Raw genomic sequence first — 13126 nt, forward strand, 5'->3', positions numbered from 1 at the left:
TCTACCTGACCACAATACTTAGTATAAAGATACAACCAAGACAGTGTGGTATGGCAATATAGATAGATAGATAGATAGCTAGATAGATAGATAGATAGATGAGAGAGAGAGAGAGAGATTGATTAGTGGTACAGAACAGAATAGAGAATTCAGAAAGACCCACACAAATAGTCAACTGATTTTTGACAAAGGTACAACAAAACTCAATTTAATAGAGAAAGGATATTCTTTTCAACAAATGGTGCTAGAACAATTGGATTTCAATATGTGGAATAAAAGAAAAACCAGAACCCATACCTCACACCATACATAAATGTTAACTCAAAATGGACCACAGACCTAAATGCAAAATGCGAAACTATAAAATTTGTGGAAGAGAATATAGGATAAAATTGTTGTGCCTTGAGTTAGACAAAGATTTTTTAGATGTGACACTAAAAGAACAATCCATTTAAAAAGATTGATAAATTGGATTTCATAAAAATTAAGAACTTTTGCTAGTTGAAAAACATTAAGAGAATAAAGAGAAAAGCCAAAGACTGAGAAAAATATTTGCAAGCACATATTTGATAAAGAACTTGTATTCAGAATATATACTCTTAAAACTTAATATGTAAACAAGTAGCCCAATCAAAAAAATAGAGAGAGACAGACAGGGTCTTGCTCTGTCACCTAGGCTGGAGTACAGTCATACAATCTTGGCATATGGCAGCCTCAGCCTCCTGGGTTCAAGTTATCCTCCCACCTCAGCCTCCAGAGTAGCTGGGGCTACAGGTGCACACTGCAATGACCAGCTAATTTTTGTATTTTTTTTTGTAGAGATAGGGTCTCACTATGTTTCTCAGGCTGGTCTTGAACTCCTGGCCTCAAGTGATCCTCCTGCCTTGGCCTCCGAAAGTGCTGAGATTACAGGCATAAGCCATCATGCCCACCCCACCCAATTTTAAATTTGGGCGAAAGACTTGAGCAAGTACTTCATCAAAGAAGATATCCAGATGTTGATAACATGCAAAAAGATGCTCAACATCATTACTCATTAGAGAAATACAAATTAAAATCACAATAAGATACTACTACAAATTCATTAGAATGACTAAAAAAAAACAAACCTAACAATACCAAGTGCTAACAAGAATACAAAGTAACCAGAACTCTGAAAAATGTCTAGTGGGAATGCAAAATATTGCAGTCACTTTGGAAAACAGGTTGGCTAAAGTTAAATATATGCTTGCCATATGACCCAATGTCTTTGTCCTATTTACCCAAGAGAAATGAAAAATTATATTCACCAAAAACCTGTCCGTGAATGTTTATAGTGGCTTTATATATAATTGCCAAAAACTGGAAACAAATTGGGTATATCTATATAATGGAAAAACAACTCAGCAATAAAAATAAGTACTTGATACACAAAACATTGATGAATCAAAAATGCATGCTGAGCAAAAGAAACCAGACACAAAGAACCCATCCTGTTTGATTCAAGTTATATGAAACTCCAGAATAGGCAAAACTAAGCTATAGTGACTAAAAGTAGGTCAGTTATTGTCTCGGACCAGGGATGCCAGTAAGGAGCTCAAGAGAATTTTTGAAGTGATGGAAAGGTTCTCTATTTTGACTATGCAGGGAGTCAAACAGGTGTATAGTATACATTTGTCAAAACTCGTGTAATTGTGCACTTAAAATGGATGCATTGTGTTATATGTGTTATATGTAATTTTATACCTCAATGTATCTGATTTTAAAAATGCATTATTGTCTTTGGAAGGTAGGAAGGATTGTGGCCTTGAACCTGTTGTATTTAGTGCTTACATGAAATCAGGTTCTCCCAGAGGGATATCTCTGTCCCTGCAGCTTCCTGACCACAGGACTCTTTTGGCATGCTCCTAGCTACCTTTTGCTCCTATCAGAATCATTCCTTACCCTTTTCTTTTTCTATTAACTCAGTTCATACTTTATTATTTAAAAAACGGAAATGGTTTTTAGATGAAAAAGTGATACATATTTTCTTTTAAAATGTAGAGAGAGAGAACATACTATTAATAAGCACATGTACCCTAAAACTTAAAGTACAATAAAAAAAATTAGAGAAAACCCACATATCACTGCATACAATTGACTTTCTCTTCCCAGACGTTCTTGTATTCCCTTTTTTAGACAGCTAATTTTAAAGTTAATTTTATCTCAGCTGAATATACAAATCCACACTTCTTTTGAAAAATTAAAAAGGACAGGAAAAGCCAGAATCCTCTTTGACCACTTAACGTCATCCCCATTTCACCAGTCGAGATGTAATTATTATTACTGGAATGTGGATCCCAGCTCTTTTAAAAATAGTTTTGTTTTAAAATTTTTATTTTCATATAGTCACACTTAAAAAATTTTAAAAATTGTATCTTACAGAATTTTCAGTGAAATCTTTAAACATGTATTTTTCGGCATGTCACCTCTTCCTATCCCCCTCTCCCACTTGTCTTATTTCTCAGCCCCACATCCCAGGAGCCCATGTAAACAACCTAGAGTGTACCTCTTTGTATCCATGTCATCACACATGTGATGTATATACACATATGTATCTTCACATACATACATATGTAGTTTTAATTTGTGTATGTGTACATTTATACACACACATACATATATATGTATTTTTCAAAGATATTTTACCTTATTCAACTGTGCTTCATACATTTCTTCAAGCCACTTGTTAGATTCTGGGGTTACCTGTTCTAATGGCTGCCTAATTTTCTATGATATGATGTATATTGATACTTCAGTCCATAATTTCCCTAGTGATGGGGAATTCAACCATTATTATAATGCATATACCTCTCTTATAAAGTTTATCCTTAAATATTTTTTCCTATTTCCATTACTGAGTGCTTATTACTGGAGAGGAGGAGGCCTAGTGGTTTTTGTGTATTTATCTTACATCCAGCCATCTTGCCAAAGTCTTCATGAATTTTAGTAGCAATTTTTCTGTGTTCATTTTCTTTTACTGCAGTCTTTTAAAATTTCTAGAAATAAAATCATCTTTGTCTTTTCCTCCCAATGTTTATGTCTTTTGTTATCTTATTTTTTAGAAGGTTTAAGGTAATAATAGTGACAGCAGCACCCCTACAAGTTCCTTATTTTAATTGAAATAGGTTTTGTGTTTCACAATTTAGAATAATTAATGTTGGTTTGGCAAATATTAATAGTCTTTTGGTAAAGTGTTTTCTGTTTCAACTTTCCATGGTGTTATTAGAAAGAGCTGCCATATTTTTCAAATACTTTATCAGCATATATTGTTATGGTCATATGGTTTTCCTCCTTTAGTTTGCTAGTATAATAGATGTTGACAGATTTCCTGATGTTGAAATGTCCTTGAATTCTTGAAAGAAGTCCTGCTTGGCCATATTAAATTATACTCTTGATATATTGTAGAATTCTACTAGCTAAAATCATATTTCAAATTTTTACATCTGAGCTCCTAAGTCTGTAGATACATTTTTTGTTTTATTACTGTATTGGGTTTTGACAGCAAAGTCATGTGTTTCATAAAACAGGGGAGCTTTCTTTCCATATTTCTCTATCATCTGGAATAGTTTAAATGGCGCTGGAATTATTAGTCAGATAAAACTCATTTGGATCCAGTCTATTTTTCAATATTATATCTTTATTTATCATTTCAGTATCTTTTGTGATAATAAGTTTATCCTGGTTTTCCACTTCTTACTAGTTTTGGTAATTTATATTTGCTAAGAAATTTTCTGATTCTCCTGAATTTTTTGGTTTGTTGCCAATATTCATTCTTTTCTCTGTTATCTCCTTTCATATTCTTCATATTGTATATTTTTGCTCATTTCCCCTTTATTCAGGGGTATTTGTCTATTTTATTACTGTTTATAAAAATACAGCTTTTGGACTTACGTTTTCTATTCTATTGCTTTCAGCTTCTATTTATCAATTTCTTTTTTTCTAGTTTTTTTGGTTGCTATTTGCTACCTTATTAAGGAGAATAAGTAATATATTCCTTCACCAAAAAAAAAAAAAATTCCATCTGAAGGCATTTGAAGCTTACATTTTTCCTCTGAGTACAGCTTTGGCTATATGCTATTAAGTTTGGGTATAATGTGTGTTTTCTGTTGCTTTTTGGCAGTTTGTAATCTTCTTTAACTTTTCTCTCTGATCCAACAGAATGTTTCTTAATTTTTACACAGCTATCATATTTATAGCCACATGTTAATTATTTGTTTCTAAAATTTTTTTTGGAGGGGGCCGCTGGCCAAAACTTATTTGATTTTTATGTGCCATGAATATAAACCAAAAAAAATGTGCAAACTCTATTCAAAGAGCCATCAGATCAGGTTATATAGAGCCATCAGATCAGGTTTACTAATTGCATTATTCAATTCTTCTATATCTTTATTTTTGTCTATTAAATACATCTAGTTCTAAGAGAGGTATATTAATCTAATTGTATTTTTATTTTTTATCAAGTTCTCTGCATTTCTAGTGGCTTTTGATTTAAAGTCTTCAGTTCCTCTGATAATTGGGACATAGAGTTTACTGCCACTGTATCTTCTTAATAGATTGTGTCTTTTGTCATGACATAATATTGCTGTGGAGTGTTTTTAACCTTAAATTCCACTCTGTCTGATACTGACATTTCAATTCTTGCCCTTGTTCTTCGTATTTGCCTATTTTCTCTTTGTCGGCCCTTTATTGTTAGCCATTTTCATCACTTTAAGTGTGTTTGTATACACAGCGCATAACCAGGTTTTGTTTTTTCTAAACACATCTATTTTGTAATGATAGAAAATTCAAGCCATTCATATTTAGCTAATGGTAGATTCAATTGATCTCATTCCTTCTATCCTACTTTGTGTGTTATTTATTTTACATTGTTGTTTCTTCTTTTTCCTTCTAGTTTTTGCTGATTTGTTTTCTATTTTATTTTTTATTTTTTCTCCATGAAACATTAAAACAGTAAAGTTTGTTGTTCTCTAGCTTGGTACTGTCCTGCCTCTTTTTTTGGTGCATTTTGTTGACTCAGGTAGGCACCTAGGTTAGAAGCCTCACTCCCACCCTCCCAGGCACACTCAACACTAATGCTGACATTTGTCACCAGGCTTGAACCCAGGGGCAGCAGGATGTACTGGAGATGAGGTTTCATTCTGCCACTCAGCAGCCACACAACCATGGGCAAATTATCCACCTTATTTGACCATTACAATGTAGATAGTCACGTGGCACAGGTGGGACTAACCAGGGCATGTGTATGAGCCACTTGGCATATAGTTGGTGCTCCTGTTCCCTGCTCTATCTCTCCTTAGGCTCCTGGGCTGGGTTTGGGCCTCCCCTTTCTTTGAGCTGAGCAATCAGGATGAGGAGGATGGCCATGGTGGCTGGCCTCATGTGTCTGGCTCACTTCTCTCAGAATTCCTAAAAGGGATTTCTCATGTCAGCTCCCATTGGTCTTTCATTTCTGTGGGGCAGCAGGGATTATACTCTTGTCTCCTGCCCTTAAACGATGTAACGAGACACTGTGGAGTGCTGTCTGTGGACACACAGGGGGTGGGCCTGGAACCCAGTGCTCCTGCCTCCAGCTCCAGATAAACGAATGCATCTTCTACTGTCTCCTCTAGGACCCCAGTGTAGTGGGAATGCCTTAAAATAAAGTTGTTAGTGTTTCAGCTTTTTGAAAGAACCTGTCTAGCTGGTTTTCTGGTTTTCACCGGAAAACCCATTTTACAAAAAAAGATAAATTTGTTATATGCAGGAGACAGGAAATTGGAGGAGGGACCCAAGAAGGCCATGTCCTGGAGAATACAGCTTTCCTGGGGGCCTTGAGGAAGCAGCTAAGGGACACTGGCAGGCATTGTCCTTCATCCACGCTTCATCCCTTGCACACCTCTTGGCCTGGTGTTTCTCTCCAGGGCTTCAAAGCTGAGGAATCCACTGATTCAGAGCATGCTGTAGCTGTCATCACTAGGTATTGGGACTTGCCCTCAATGTACTGGGTCTCAATTCTTTTGTATCCTCTTGTTTGTTTGGTAGAGAGAGGGGTGGAACGTATTGTAGATGATCTGTCTCTACATCTTTAGTTTTGTGATTCTAATGATTTCCAGTAGGCAAAACTTAAAACTCCTTGAGGGCAGAGGTCTGACACCTGTTCAGACCCCTACTCAAGGGTCGTGGAATGCGGTTTGGCGCCTTCTCCCACGCACTATTGATAACTGAGGGCAGCACCCGGGAGAGCCTCTTAGCTCCTTCCATCATCTGGGTCCTCTGATCCGCAGGACCTTTGGGGTTTATTCCCTGTCCACTCATGGGTTCTGTGTACCTTCTGCTGTTAATCTACACCACTCTCCCGTCTGCTCTTCCATCTTAGTGTTCTCTTGCCACTTCATAAAAATGGTGCCACAAGCTCCCTGGGGACAAGGCAGGGGCTTCTTCCCAGCTGGAGGCCCACGGCCAGCATTCATGCTGAGGGGTGAGGGTGGCAGGTGCGATTTGATGACATTCTCTCCCGCCCAAGCAAAACAACAGCTCTCCCAGACCCCAGCCCTCCTCTGCAAGTGAAAGAACACCAAACAACTCTGTTCAAAACAGTTTATTTTATTTTATTTTTTTTTTTGTCAGACAAACACATTGATTTCTGGACCACAGTAGAGGATGGAAACCTTTCACAAACTTATTTATTTGAAAATACAAATATAAAATTATACTTTCCACATCTGTGATGTGAGAGACTGCCATCCACATAGTAATTTTTTACAACAGGGCTTTAAGAAAGCCACACACAAAGACCTGAAAGATGCTTGAGATATATATATATAGATAGATACATATATATGTGTATATATAAAAAAAATACTCACTACCAAAGTTCTCATCAGTTTCATACTAAAGTATAAAAGTAAGGGTGAGGTCAGCCACAGTGCTAGGGAAAGTTTTATTTAGATACATTTATGTCCACATGAAACGCTTAGACTTGCATCCTATTACATATGGAATTCGGAGTTTACAATACACCATGAACGGCAGATTGGCTAGCCCACGCTACTTAAGAGGACACTCACAGATTCCACACGGGATGGTACATTATGTACAGAATACAGTAGTAGAGAACCTTCGAGGGAGGCTCTGGAACTTTTGTCTCTCAGCCTCCAGCCCCCTCCCCCATCATGCCCCTGCCTCCCGGAACTGAAATCCTCTCTGAGACAATACATTCTGATGATTTGATAGCCAGGTGTTTGGATTAAGGTTGCCCCCCGACAAGCCCCTGACAAGAGGGATGGATTTTATTTATATGTTTTTGTGTTTTAGTTTACTTACTTTTTTTTGGTAGGAAAAAAAAGAAAGAAAAAGAAAACAAACATATTACAGTATTAAAAGTATTGCTTAACTTCCAGCGTCTCCTTGTGTAGTGTCTGTGCCCAGGACGGGGCTGAGCTGACGTCTGCTAGTTTTCTGCGTTGGGGTGAGGGTGGGGAAACCCGCCAGTGTCTTTCTTCAATGTGCTTGCCTGCAGTCAGTCCCTCTGCTCTACCCACTGTCTGCCTTCCTTGGAAGATAGCCTGGCTTGCGAAGCACATTCAAGAAAAAAAAAATCTCCCCTCCCCCACCAGCCCCCCACTCTCCCTCTGTTCCTGCGTGCCACTTGCAACCGATAAAGAGAAGTATGAGTTAGTGTTTCTTTTGTAAACAATTTCATATGCAATATAATACAGAAAGCATGGCTGACCTTCAATAAAAAATGTAGTAAACGATATTGCTTTATTCTTGAATATGCTGCAGTGAGTGAATGGCAGAATGAAGCAGTGTGGAGGTGGTGGAGGAGGCTAAGTCCCTAGCCCTCGTTTGCACTAAAGATCAAAATAGGTTTTGTTTTTCTATTTGGAACCAAAAATAAATTTTTTTCCCCAAAAATCCCCAAATGAAAAAGAACAACAAGCAAAACCCACCCCCAAGAAATCAAAAACAAAACAAAACCAAGAACAAAAACTGAACACCTTTCAGGTCATTAGAACCAACAATTACCCAATGATTTTTATACTAGTCTAGCAAGATGTGTGTAACATTCACTGGCTGTGATTGCTGTGCAGTGAAACAGTAAATTGACAGCAATAGAGCCATGCTACCTTAAAGTCCAAGCTACAAGTTCAAATTAAGATGAAGGTTATGAAGGATAAAAACGCAAAGGCCTGTTGGGGCTTTGTTTGAATCAAGCTAATGGGCGACTGGGATAGAGCGCGAGGCTGTTTGGTTTTCCCAATGGATATGAGGAAGGCCACGAGCCAAGTCTGTGGAAGCTGCTAGAGAGCAGACCAAGGCTTGGTCATCTCCGTCAGTCCCACGCCCAGCTAGAACCGGGAATGGGTCCGGGAGCTAATGCCACTCACTCGCCTCTGCTTGGGAGGAGAGGAGTTCGGGGGTCTCAGGCAGATGGATCTGGAAGCCAGAAAGTCACCCGGTGGCTGTTTGATAATTCCGGGGAAAAGCCATCAGCCAAGAGGGTTTCTCCCCCAGGGAAGGCGAAAGGTGGTTCCCATGTTCGCCATTGAGCTTAACTGAAACAAAGACAAGGCTGAACATCAGTGCTAAAAGAGTTTACAAAAATCTTTCAAAATGGATTTCTAGATGGATGGGGGGACTAACGTGAACCTTAAACCTAGGTAGCCACATTAAAACATATCGGATTTCCACAAGATTTGTGCTATGGGCTACTGGGTCTCTTCAAAAGGTATATAAACATCTAAAACATATTCACACAGATTATCAATTTCTTCTGAGCATTCTTAAAAAAATATTTTTTCTCTTAGTAAAATCATTTTAATATACCATGCCTCCCTCTTTTAAAAAATAAATTAAAAAAATCCAGTTTTGCATATCTAGCATTAGCATTTAAGGTAGTATGGCACCCCTTCACAGTGGGGGGGGGGGGGGATCTACAAAACGCCGTAGAGTCCGCCGGCATTTTAACATGGTGAGACCTTGGGTTAGTTGAAACCACATCAGATCAGCTAAAATAAAATTAAACTTGAAATTGAAAAATATAATTAAAGGAAAAAACTGCCCCAAAATTATTAGCATTTTTTTCATAAATAAGAGAAAGTTCTATCCTTACTGGTCCTAAATCTGAATAACTATGTCTAATTTTTTTTAAACCTTAATTATGTTATACCTATCAATATGTACTAGAAGAAAGAGGAGAAAAAAAGTCGCTACACTAGTACCAGGACAGCACGCTTACAAGATAGCCATTTTATACATTATTAACATACAATGATCAACAAAGAGTCTTCTATGAGGTGATGGGGGATGCAGAGAAAAGGAAGGGAAGTACAGTACATCACCAACATGGACAAAATAGGAATTAAATTCCCTCGTCTAAACACTGAATTTCTGGGAATTTACTATTTTTTCTTTCTTTTTTTTTTTTTAAATAAAACTTCTGTTTTGTTGTTTTATGACTTGAACAAGTTTTGATATTTTAAAAGCGCTCAGCATTTAATCTGGTTGTTTGGGGGAAAAGAAAAGAAACAAAGAAAGGAAAAAAACAACAAAAAAACCTCACCAAACAACCTAACATTTTATTAGAAAAACAAAGAACATGATTTTTTTTTTAATTAAAAAAAAGTTGTTGCTGTTTCATTAGAATTGAAAAAGGGTTTTTTCTTTCTTTCTGAGTTAGCATTTTGGAGTCTTTAGTTTGAAGATGCTTTTGCCCTACCATGTCTGTGAATGTCTATATTAGTCTACTTTGTTAGTAAAATTTATAAAAATAGGAGTGCAGCAGCTCTTTATAATAAATGTCGCATTCAGTGTCTCATACTGGCTGTGCCTTAAGTACCAAATTTATAAACGTAACAATTTAAAAAATATTAATAAAACGTCAATATCACATTTTAAAAAAGAAAAAATATATATCCACACTACAATATGTTTTAATGCCATCTATTGAGTTGTACTTCTATAGTTGCTGTTGCCGACCTATTACCAATATTAAAAAAAAAGTTAAATTAAAAAATATCCTTCATCATAAGTATCTTTCCCCAACCGAGGACCATATATTATAACAGCCAAATGTTAAACATGTGCAAAGAGGAAACTGTCAGTTTTTCCCACCAGTCACAGTGCAGTGATGTTTATACTTTTTATTTTTAAAATTCTGTTTACATCTACAATAAATTAAAAAAAAATTCTTCCATAGCCTCTCTGGTGATACTTGCAGCACTGAGGTATTAAAAAAAATATATATAAACCAAAAGGTTGCTTTCCTAATTTGTAAATAGAAAGTGAATGGAGAAAGGTTGTATTAATGCAGGCTTATCCACTCCTGGCCCATGGGCCCCCAGATGTGGGAGCAGGGTGGGGGCAGGGGGAGAAGAGAGGCAAAGTGTCCTAGGGACCTTTGGAGATGCTGAAATGATTGGACAATAGAAAATGATCAAATATTTAAAAATTAAGACTGAAAAAGAATGTCCCCCCCACCCCACCCCTACCCAAGCCAAACAGGTGTGCTTTGAAACTTTAAATATGTTAAATATTAAAATTGTAGCTTTGTTTTTAAAAAACGTCTTGGGAAAAGCAGTTTTTCATATTTTAAATAAAAATCTAACTAGACGGTAACATTTGAAGCTGTGCACAGACAAGAGGTTAATAGGCTGGTACAACACTAATACAATTCTTAGGTCTATCACACAGACAAAGGAGCTAAACAGTGCTCTAACTTGTCCTGGGGTGGTCCTGGCAGCTGGGCGATCTTCATCTCAGTAACTGACTTGGCCAACGTTCCCTTCCTGCCTCCTTCCACAGAGCATCAAACTGCCTGGGACCGACTCCCTCACAAAAATATTTTTGATTCTCTCTTTCTTAATAGTTTCTATGTAGTTAATGGAATTGTATTTACAACATTTCTTTTTTAGAATTCACAATTTCAAAAAACCTTATAATATCACCTCTTTCAACAGAAAAAAAGCACTTATAGAAAAGGAGGACACTCAAAACACTGTCGTCCTTACCTTATTGCCGAAAATAGATAGACTCAGATTAACAAAGAGACATCACAAAAAGAACTGCTAGAGAGTCTGTTAATCAGCTTACTACATCTCACTTCTTCTACAACGCAAAATAGAAAGCTCATGCCCACCTCCCGCCCCGCACTTCACAACTTTGCTTCAGTGTGTGCTAAAGTTCCACCTGAAAATTCATACAGTCTCAGAATTGGTACCAAAATAGGGAGAGTAATATTACCATCTCAGCATCCTTTAAAAGTGAGAACAGAACCAAAACAAGCAAAAAAAAATTTTTAAGAAAAAATAACTCCTTAATATAACAATTATACTATGGTTAGCTTTGAACTAGATATTAAAGCTATGTGACTACTGGACTAAGTCAAAATCACTACCAAATGTGATTCAAAGAGATTTAAAAGGACAATGGGAAGAGAGGGAGGGAGAGGGAAACCATCAAGAAAAACAAAACAAAACAAAACCGAAATCATGGGTTATATACACATTTAAAAGCTGTTGTCTTATATTACAGCAGATTCGTGAGATGATGAGATGTAGTCAACCCTCGATCCGAAGTGAGCCATCTCTGGTTGGGATGGGGAGTGAGGCTGGTGGGGGTCCAGGTCTGAGGACATCACCTAAACAAAGGGCCACTCAGAAACTTCGCCCAGTCTTGCCTGGACATCCAGGTATGCTCTGCAGGGCAGGGAAGGCCAGGATGTCCAGAAGAAAACAAAGTGGAGGGGAGAGGGGAGGAGAAAGAAGTGTCAGACAAGTATGCGATTTCCTCCACTGTTTTAACTAGAGTTTCAAAGATGGACTTCACTGGACTATTGAATATGCATGAAAATCACCTGGCTAGAAGCTTACTGAGATCACAGGTTGGGAAATCTGACATCTAAACCATACCTGACACTGGGGAGAGGACAAGGCTTCAACTCTTTTGCTGATTTGATATAGTACCATAGGGTTCTTGAGGCAATGGTGGGAAATGTGGTCACAGGGATTGCAGCCAGGTGGGCAAACTGCCCATTGACCTGAGATACCTTTTTTCTGTTTAAACTTCTGTTTTCAAAGCTAAATGTTAAAAAAAAAAAACAAACCCCGCAAACTTTTGCCTTTATTAGATACCCATCAATAACTTTTAAATGCAAACTTACACTAAAAGATCATATATACCAAAAACTAAAGGTCATGACACTAAAAATATACAACAAATAACCGGCTTTGGTTACAGGAAACAAAAACAGGCCCAGGATTCACAGACGTGTTAACTGAGTCTCCCTGAATTGACTGGGGGTGGGGGGCCTGGGCTCCTGTTTTGTGGATGGCGCTGAATGTCAGAGGGTTGGGGACAATGGGTGTGTTTGACCAGTCCTTCCTGACTGCTGCGGTGCAGCCACGTGACTCTATGAGCTCACCTAATCCATTTTGGAAGGGAGTGAGTTGCTACCACACTCTTGGTTACTTCATCCTTCTCTGGAAATTGAGCCCTAGACTTAGATGAGGGAGGATGGGCTGGTAGCAGCCTCCCCGATCCCATTCCACCCCACCCCACCCCACCCCTATGGAAAGGCTTTAGTGGCCTTGAGGGTATATGGAGCTGTGGGCAGGAAGCCCTACACCACTCCTTCTCTTCCAGGGGAGGTAGGGAGGGAGCACAGGCAGCCCCAGTGTCTGGCCTTTCAAGGGTCTGCTGTGCCTGGTAGTTGTTTAACCCCCTCTTCATCTGACTCCACAAACGGCTGGAGCCATCTTCAGTCTCCAGAGTTCTTGGTGATACCAGTTGTCCCTGCTCTCAGAGAAACCTTACTTCCTCTGGGCCCCCAAACCCAGCTTAATTAGTAGCGAGTAGCTTTCCTTCAAACTGTTAGTGGCCTCTGGCTCTGGCCAGCAATGGCTGGGTCAGTGCTCAGGGGGAAGTGGAGGCGAGGGGTGGGAGAATTCACACACATGGTTTATTTGGTTAAGAGAGGCAGTTGCGTTAGTTGAGGTGATCCCTTAGCAGCAACATTAGAGAAATCCAAGAGATTTATGGAGCTCAACTCAACCCAGTTCTCCACCTGGTCCGACTCAGGAGCCAGGAGCAATCCCTCTCTACAAGAGAGGCATCCAATGAAGTG

At 38.4% G+C, this 13126-nt stretch overlaps 1 protein-coding gene and 1 non-coding gene across 7 annotated transcripts in view; one reads left to right on the top strand and one right to left on the bottom strand.

The window, feature by feature from the left end:
• Window positions 1-5668: 5668 nt before the first annotated feature.
• On the top strand, window positions 5669-5732 carry LOC112129773 (U7 small nuclear RNA). Its single transcript, XR_002912126.3, has one exon. It is a non-coding gene; the product is annotated as a U7 small nuclear RNA (small nuclear RNA).
• An 855-nt stretch (window positions 5733-6587) lies between these two features.
• The window catches only part of MSI2 (musashi RNA binding protein 2), a 429533-nt gene continuing 422994 nt past the window's right edge, over window positions 6588-13126 (bottom strand). For all 6 annotated transcript variants that reach the window (XM_024234809.3, XM_024234807.3, XM_054535667.2 and 3 more), the window contains one exon: window positions 6588-11699. The gene's annotated coding sequence lies outside the window, so the exon portion shown is untranslated. The remainder of the gene's footprint in view (window positions 11700-13126) is intronic.

The sequence above is a fragment of the Pongo abelii genome, chromosome 19, assembly GCF_028885655.2.
Source record: "Pongo abelii isolate AG06213 chromosome 19, NHGRI_mPonAbe1-v2.0_pri, whole genome shotgun sequence".
Classification (NCBI taxonomy): Eukaryota; Metazoa; Chordata; class Mammalia; order Primates; family Hominidae; genus Pongo; species Pongo abelii.